This window comes from Taurulus bubalis (genome assembly GCF_910589615.1).
Source record: "Taurulus bubalis genome assembly, chromosome: 14".
Classification (NCBI taxonomy): Eukaryota; Metazoa; Chordata; class Actinopteri; order Perciformes; family Cottidae; genus Taurulus; species Taurulus bubalis.
The window spans coordinates 6964860-6974846 of NC_136602.1; positions in this window are offsets into that span (position 1 = coordinate 6964860).

Below are 9987 nucleotides of genomic sequence, written 5' to 3' on the forward strand. Positions count from 1 at the left end.
TGGCATTTGGAGAAAAAGAGGGACAGTCTCAACAGTGTATAATGCAGCATTAAATCAAGGAAACAATATATGACCATTCATTTATGAAATGGCACAAGAGGTGAAACGATTAGCCAGTTAATCGATCAACAGAAAATCTAGTTTCAACTATTTTGACAATTGCCCAATTTGATAATTCCCTAAAAAAAATGGCAACACAATTTATTTCCAATTTCATAGATGTTTCTGTTATGTAGCATTGTACATTTAATAATGATATAATGCTTATGTATCAACGCTCTTGCAGAATGGGAAAGTATGATCCTGCAGCTATTATACCGGCAACCAGCTGTTTTAAACACACAGTATGTATTTTAGCTGCATCAGCAGCAAGGTAATGAGTGAATTAGACCCACAGTCGTTCCCTATACAGGAGACACTTAATCAACAGTTGATGAATGGCTCTGTCGGTGTGAAGAGCGAGCAGTGGCCATGTGACCAAATAGCCAATGAAAACACAATCACTGATTTGGGAGCTGGGGACCTGGGTCACCTCTCAGGAACAAATAGATTCTTGTATGTGCCCCTAAAACTTATAATAAGCACATTCCAGCAGCGGCTCTCTTGGATTAGCAGAGGCTCTCATTTGCATTTAGAGTAACGGTCGTTGTGGTAATTCAGCTTGAGGCTATGTACAGTATGTGATCCCGACTAGACCGGTTGTCTCTTGGTTTCTGTGTAATGGGTTTGACTGGAGGGTTGTACGGTCAGGGAGTTACAGCATGAAGTGCCGCTTCTTAAAAATCCAATGTAGGCCAAAATAGCCGCTCAAAGAAATCTATCAAAATAGGGGTTTTATTGTCTCTATTTGGCTGTCAGTGTTACAATAAAGTATATCTTCAGCTAGACATTAAATATCAGGCAGCAGACAGGAAACCATGCTCATTAGATATGGCATAAAGGTGAAGAAGTCACAGTCACGTTTTTGTCTGATTGAATAATAATATATAACTTTCCTCAGTCCAAATAGGTGATGAGTCGACCAAGATACTTGTTTTTGTAGAAATCCCGTGCATACTAAATACCAGCGCTGATGCATTCAATATTCTTTATATTTAAACTAATTTACTTGAAAGCTTTTGAAAATGTAGTTTCAAATATATGTAACTGTGGCCACAATTGGCAACTACAGGAGAATGGAGCTGTCAATGATTCAATTTCCTTAAAAATCTATAAACTTTATCTTTTGATGTGAAACATAAAATGGGTAATTTGCTTCGGGGTTTACTCAAATCAAACTGTTTCAAATCAAATACAACCCTTTTCTCAGGGAGCCAACTCACACCTCTACTAACCCTGTCACCCCAGCACACGATTAAACACTGACACAGATGATGAAAACCTGTCATGCATGTGTAATGTTCCCGCTGCTCACCAGAACACAGCAGCCCGAGAACAATTATACTCTGCTCCATTACTGGGGAGGATTAGGTGGATATTTTGTTCAGCCCAGTGTGTTTATTGTGTATAAGGATTTATTTACTGCAGGATTCATTAACCATGGATCGAACAGAGTGCCGCTGCTGCTTGTTTAATTAAAATCTATTATTCATGATGATTTTACTTTCTTCACAAAGCGCCCATCCACCTCCACCTAATGACTCAGTGATTGTAAAGACCCACAGCGGCATTCCTCACACACACACACACACACACACACACACACACACACACACACACACACACACACACACAGCTATGAAAGCAGGGAAAACCGCCCCTTTGGGCTCAATATCTACAGAACCAGTGTGCACATGGAAACACGTGGACATATTTCCTCCTGGCATTAATCCGGCCCAGGAATATGAAGTCCACAGCCAGGAAGCAGAGCTGCTCTGAAATCCTTAACAAAAAAAAACATTCTCTCTCTGAACAACCAGATCCCCTCGCAGCTCCTCTCTTTGATAAAATTGTCCTTCTGTCTTCTTTACGAGAAGAAGCAGTTTCCTGTTAGTTATTTCACTGGAATTTACAAGTGACCACAAGCATTTTGATTTGGAGCTGTGCTGATCTCATGTGGCCTTGAATGCAGGGTGGGCCGAGAAATGTTTGAGCTGCAAGCATTTCATCTTTCTTCAAGTAACATATGACTGGTTTTGACTTCTCCTCATAAAGTAATATGAACACTATAAGTACAAGTTAAGTTGATGAGTCAAATCCAAACATATTCTGAGTTAAACAGCACATTTAATGCATTTCTGTTGACCAGAGTTAGAACTACTGTTCATCCTGTGGGTATGAGCATGAGCATGTGTACCAAATCCCATGGCAATCTGGCCAGTACTTACTACGTTTATTTGTCATGCTGAACCAAAGATTGAGTTTGAGACAAAATCATGATCATGCCCTTCTGTGTCTTCATGAAATAAATTGAATGGTTTTCTGGTCAGTAGTTGTGGAGATAGGGCCACTAGCCACTTAAAATGAATAAATACTCACAATGTAAAAGTAGACGTCTCCTTGGCTGATTGATAATCACGTGGTCCAGAGAACTTTTGGGGGATTATGCTTCGCACACACATGGCGATAATAACAGCTCCATAAAAAAACACAACTTTTACATAGACCGTCACACATGAATCCTGCCTTAATAATGGCTAAATAATTTAAAGGTCTGACCTCTATCTTTGCAGCAGAGGTCACTCTGAGCGTCCTCTGGTTCTGTTTGTCTCCATCCTCTCGTGCTGCGATGGGAAATCAATGCCTGACTTTAAAATATCCAGTTCAAATGATTAAGACCCCTGTGGCAGCGTTGAAGCCTAATTCAATACAGGGTAATAAAGACGTGTGTCTCCCAACCCCCTGCATCCTGTAAATGTTGATGTATCCATTAACTCAGAGGAAATAAGTAAGTATTTTCTTTCATAAAGACATATGTAATTCTCTTTTCTCCTGACTCAAACCCAAAGCTGGGCTTTATCTAGATCTGTTTAACCCGTCCTGAGCCACAGCTGAGTCATAAGTTCTCAAGATGAGCCTTAATGACGGCTCTGGATTTGAGTAATCAGCTGTTTGCAGTCAAGGCCTCAAGGCTTTGAATCCCTCTGCCTTTGAATCCCTCTGCCCTCTGGTCTGAGAAGCTTTTAAGATCAACAACAATATTTAGGAGAGCAGGGGTCAGAGTTGCAATTAAACAAATTCCAATCGCTCTGCATGTTTCATGAAAATATTTACTGAAAGATAACCAAATCAGATACACATTGATTTTGTTTCTGGCAATGCAAAGATTATTCTCCCTTTCTTCTTTTCACGTTTTAAATATATATTTGTGCACTCTGTTGTGTTCTCTTTGGTTTCTGCTCACTGCACCTTTTGCCTGTTTCAAACCATTAATCACTAATATAGTCTTTGTATGTATATATTTCATGTTATTTATGAATCACTGACTCCGACCTATAGTTGATTGACAGGTCATCAGCTTGCTGTTTCTTGTGCATGTATCACACATTCTTAGACATATATCCACTCATCTGTGAATCATCCTTCTTATCCAGACAGAGACTGTGTCCACACACACGAACACACACTCGATGGGCGTTTTTTTCATCTACATCCAATCATTAGACCGTTCCTGTGAGGTTGAGTTATTATGGGAGCTTTATACTGACAAAGCTAGCCAAAGCTGATTTTCTTTAGATAGAGGATTAGCGGTGACATAGTACCTGATGTACCATAACAGGCACGTAATGGCCCCGGGGTAAATCCATCATCCATCAGAGAAAGTAGTCTAAAGTCAGTGACGGTAGACACGTTCTGTTCTTCTTTGTTCTGAGGGAGTGGAACCTTATATGACGTGGATCCTTTCCATGTGCAAAATGCAATTACCACGCTTGTGACAAAGGAAGCCCTGCGTTGCCAATTCAAGTCGCTAGCTGTCCTAAAGCTGATTCCCTCAAGTTCATGCATGTCCATACGAGGGGATCCAATTACTGTCTTCTCAGTGACACACCGGATCAATAGAAACAAGTATATGACAGGGAAGGTGGAACGCAGGCAATTCCCAACATCACTGTTAATGGAACATTTGGAAACACAATGCAATTCTGCGATAAAAGTTGTGAAACAAAAACACGTGTCACATGATGTGAGGATGATATATAGTCTGCCTTTAAAGACTATACATGACATGACATGTCTGGCTGCCATGGAACCAGAAAAAACTCAGATCCCATCCCTGCTAAAAATCCCAAGTTCTGCGTGTGTGTGTTTATGTGAGCGCACCATAAATCAATGCTGTTGTCATCTCCTGACACACCACAGCATTAACCCCTTGAGTCCTGAAGCGACGGAGGTCGCACACTGACACACACACCGACAAACACACACAGGGAAACACCCAAAGCTGATGTTCTCTTTGACACTATTTCCAAACCTGGGCAAAGAAAATGACAACAAGGAACGAAATAAATCTTCTCACTTCATACATTGTCCATCACTTCAAAGACCAAAAATGTCATCGCTGACATTCACAAACGATGGATTCGTGTTATCTTACTTTGTGTTTTTAAGTTTGTCACGGTTGTAGATATTTGGTTTGAATATCACTTTTCATCAACAACAACAACCGTTAATCAATCACATCTTTACACTGCTTGGTCCAAATCATGTGAAAGGTCACAGAGAGCTCTGGGAGATGCGGATGGTTTATTAATGATGAATTGATACACAGAGGGCCCAAAGATTGATTTCTATACCGGTCGATTGACATTTACACATGGAGCTTCACTGGAAAGGAAAGCTTTGTGAAGACAAAGCGAACACAGCATCCTCCACCAAGCTGTTTACGAGCCTTGTAGTCTGCCACAGAGCACAGACTGGTCCATTACGCACTAATAGTCCATGGCTCTGCTTTGGTAATGATGAGGAGCCATGGAAACAAGATAATACTATAGAGCCCTTGGTAATAATGTGAGCGTGTGCCTGTGTTTTTCAGTGGGTGTGAGCTTGTGTGAGATCCTGCAATTAACTGGAGTGTGAGCATGTCTTTGTGCATGTGAGAAAGTAATCCAGAGTGTGTTAGAGATGCCGCTAACACTCATCTGTTGCCATAACAACTGCAGCATCCCCACTGTTAGTGAGTTGGCTCAGTGACCGACTGGAGGGCTGTCGGGCTGGAAGCTGTAACTTCTGGACAAGAAGCAAGGTCACTGATGCACTGACAGTCTGACAAACTCACTGAAGCACATAGAGGCCATTTGGATAGTTGGAGGAGCTCTTACTTAGGCAATGTGAATAACACCGTGGGCATACATTATTGAAAAATTAACTCAATGGATCTTAATCTACATCATCTAAATTGTATTATACAATGATGTATGTATTATGAATGATCATCATGGTTTATCAGAGTGTTTATGAATGTTCTTCAAAGTTGAAAGGTGATCTTTATGAGGCAACACTGACACCTAGTGGTAGGGATTACAAACAACATTGGCTGATTTTATACCCACAAGCTGCTGCTGCTGCTTTTTCTCTGACACCAATCTACTTCCAGAGATGTCTACATTATTTTAGATGGGTACTGACATTTACATTTTTTTACATTTTAGAAATACAGTGCAAGCATATGACAATTGGCTAGCCAATTGGAATCCAAGTTTTAGGCACTTCTACGTTGGATTCACTTTTCAGATCTACAGGTAGCCGCCTGGGTATTTGGTAATAAACCAAAGTATTGGATACATTGTAATTTTGACCTGATGAAAAAGTGTCTGTCAGTATCTGTTTATCTTACTTTGTTCTAGTAAATGTGGCTGATACAAGACAGCAAGGAGGTCAGAGGACAGGAGGAATGACTAATACTATTTTACTCTGTGATCTTCATTATTGATTATCATCATTTATAAACTTCACTATTTTATTGACTTTTCAGATTTGTTTCAGTCGATATATGAATTACTTTATATCATGACAAACACTATATAAATGTAACAGGTCTCACTCTTAAATGAAGCTTCATGACAAAACTATTAATCAACATAGGTTGAAATGGATATTCTCCATATAATGTGTCAAGATGCAGAGTTTAAGAGATGAATGCGTCCCACGAATGTGTTTATATGTAATAGGATACATTTAATAAAATGTCTTAATGACATGAAAATCCGTCACCACAGTAAACAGACTCTGTATCAAATAATATTCACACAGAATAAGTACAGTTATTCTCTTCAATGAATAAAATCATTACAATAAACAAAAAGAGTGATTAGTTTACTCTGACAGGAGTGATGATCAGAGGTGCAGAGTTTGTACCATCATCATTATTACAAGGACTGAAGTATGGGAAGAGTTTCTTCTTGAAGCAGCAGCCAGTAAAGGAGTAGATAAAAGCGAAGGAGACCAGACCCTACTCATAGTCCACAAACACCCCCACCTTCTGAGGCCCAGAGTTCAGAGAGAGAACAACTGGAAGGTCGTCAAGAGCTTTGTACTCGTTTCCATTTGTCAAACATATAGTCCAGTAACCCTTCTGAGGACTCAGTGTGATGGGTCTCTTCCTTTTGCTCAACTCTCTTGTCACTCCTAAATCCCATTCAGTGTTTCCTTTAACTTGAACGTCAAAGTAAAATCTGCTTGTTCAGTGTTCTCTCCACAGACTCCTTCAAATCAGTGAAGAGCTGAACACCTTCTGCTTTCTCTCTGTCTGCATCTTCCTCACTGAGCTTCACTATGTGTTTGACTTCCTGAATCTTCAGTCGTCTCTTCTGGATCATCTCCTGAATTTCAGCCTCTGTCTTCTCCAGCTCGACCTTCTTTCCTTCATATCCTTCTTTCAGAGGAACAACATCATGGTCTAACACAGTGCAGAGCATGCAGACACATGTCTGGTCGGTCTTACAGAACAGCTCCAGAGGTTTATCGTGCTTCGTACACATCCTGCCTTCCAGGTTCTCCACAGGGTCGATCAGCTGATGTCTCTTCAGGCCTGACATTGTCAGATGAGGCTCCAGGTGAGTCTCACAGTAGGAGGCCAGACACACCAGGCAGGACTTCAGGGCCTTCAGTCTGGTTCCAGTGCAGACGTCACAGGGAACTTCTCCTGGTTTGGACTCTTGTTGCTCTGAGCTGCTGCTGCTGGCTTTCCTGAGCCGACTGTCTGACATGAGAAACCACCTCAGACAACAAAGTGTTGACGAGCAGCTCAGGTCTTGAGGTGAAAACCTTTTTACACATTGGACACATGTTCTGGTCGTTGGTATTCCTGTAATCATTGATGCACTTTTTGCAGAAGTTGTGTCCACATGGTGTGGTGACTGGATCAGTGAACACATCCAGACAGACGGAGCACAGGAACTGATCTTCAGATGGCAGATAGTTTGCAGCAGCCATATCTACACACAATGTGAAAGAAAAGAAAAAGGATAAACATTTTGCCACTTTCAAACCTTCAAGTTTAGGCATCGCTGGTCTGCCCTGCATTGCCTGGATACCCACAATGCCTTGCGATGTACCTCAAGAAATGATCGGTCAAACTTTGCGCTGCATTCAGTTGGTCTTTGGTGCATTTCTGTCTTATTGATGAAGATTCAACTGCTTTTGACTTGAGTGTTGCCATCAGCCGACTCATGATTTTAGAGTCATTACGGAGTAAAACATGTTTTGCATTTACATTATATAAATGAATGCATTCAATTTGAACGTCAAACTAATGCCGATGTGAGGAGTCCGTATCTGTGTGATTCTTTAGGCTCCTCACTGGCTCCTAGAGGATCACCAAAGAAAAGGACAAAAAAAGATGGATTTCACTTTTGTGTGTCATGGGAGTTTCCACAGCAGAGGTTTAAAAAAGGAGCCATGACAAAGGGATCCCCTACCTTTCTGTGAACTCAGCGTGGTCTCAGGAGCCATCTCAGCCTGTGAGGGTTAAACGAGGAGGTGTAGGTCATCGTGGTTTTATTCAGCTAGCAGAAGGTTAGTTTGGGGGAATTACGACATTAACGGTACATCAAATGTTGAAGCCCTGGTCATGCAGACTCACGAGGACGTTACATTCGCTCAAACACACAGGCGGTAGATTTGTCTGTAGAGAGTTGGACTTCCATTTACCTGAAAGCTGATTCTTTTTAGGAAGTGGACTTCAGTCGACAGCAAACATCGTCACTCCGCTTTCATTTAATTTAACTGGGACTAGTAAAAAAAAATTTTTTTAAATGAAGAGCAGAGCTTAAGTTTATGCCATTGACTTGTGTGTTGAAAGGGAAAATAAATGAGTGGTGAGCTCATATTTCATGAGCTAATTACAGTAAATCAAAATACTGTATACATCAGTTAAACATAATTAAATATAAGTATAATCCTGATGGATTATCTGAAGGAAACAAAGGCTTGGTTTTGTTCTGTATTTGTGCTCATCCCTTTTCATTTTTTAGGACAGTGTAAGAAAGCAGTGACTAAAGTCAAGAAAAAAAATAAGGAGAAGGAAGAGAAAAATGAAAAGGTGACGACGGGGTTTTTCGGCCGACTTGGCAGAAAGTCAACGCGTGATGGTGGTGGACAGGCGGAAGAGGTTACAGCTGATGTAGATCAGCAGTGACCTATTTCTCCCTCTCCCTCCATCTCCCTCCCCTCTTTCCCCAAAGACAGAGTCAGCAGTGATTTAAATTGATCACTACAGCCTCACAGAGACACCTCCACCTTTGTCTCTGTGTGAAGTTTGAAACAAGCCGTAACAGCGACAGGCCCAATGGGAGGTGATGTTTTCTGGCACTGCAGAGATCTAGAACACATCGCCTCCAATTGGAACAGCTGCAACCAATCAAGGACAGCACAGTGGCTGCAGTGATTTAACGCTGCAGCCTCACAGAGACGCCTCCACCCTTGTCTCTGTGTGGAGTTTGAATATTCTTCTTGTGTTCGTGTGGGTTTACTCCTGGTACTCAGGTTTCCTCCCACATAATCAAAGAAATTCACCCTTTCAATTAATTTAATAAAAAAAAAAAATTCAAATGAAATCTATGTTCCCTTCTCTCTTATTATACATATAGAGTATTAATACAATTGTATGACATGATGGTGACTTCAAAGAAGAAGTACTGGAATCTGTTTAAGTTGTGATTTTCATAAAATGATCAATGTTATGAAATAAGTATTTTAGGTTAACGACAGGAGCTCGTTCTGTAATCAACGATGATATTCGACAGTAAGAAACATAGGACCTTCATTACTGACGCGTTTATGAATATTTTTTATATTCACATTATTTACCGGTTTTATAATTGAATCATTAATAGAGTTGTAAACTAATTGAACATGTTTTCTTTGTGAATGTGAACCACTGGATACATGAAGCGGGACCAGCAGAGACTTAAGTTATTAGTAGTAATATGATAGAGACCTGTCAATCACAGTAATCCCCACCCCTAAAGTATACTCTGCATTATGGTCTGTTTGACTCTAAATGGACCATAATTTACTAAATGAACTTCATGCTGTATTGAAGAAGACTTTTAACTAGAGATTGAGACATTGGCCCAATCCCAATGTCCCCTGAACCCTCAAACCCTGAACCCTCAGGGACTTACTGACGTCAGCTGCTAAGTGGTGGAGTGTGAGAGTCTGTGAGGGCTTGATGGTGTAAATATGAATGGGACAGCACTTTGCTGCAACATATCACGTGACTACATACCTTCTTTTTTTTTTTTTTTACATCTCCATTCTTCCATTGGGAACTGTGTGTTTAACATCACATTGCTATGGATTGTGGGTAATTCCCTTAGGCAAAGTCGGCATCTAATGCTTAAGTAACTCCATTTTAAAAGTTTACTTAACAAAAATAAAAGATACAAGAATCATTCAGTGCTCAACTTGGCACAACGGTCAAAAAACTGTCTTGCTTCTCAGACTAATTGTCGTACACATTGCTGTTGCTGCTCTATAAACAATTGTTGTATCTAAATGATAAATAACTTCTAATCCTGCGATAATCGCAGTTGTGTCTCACTGTTT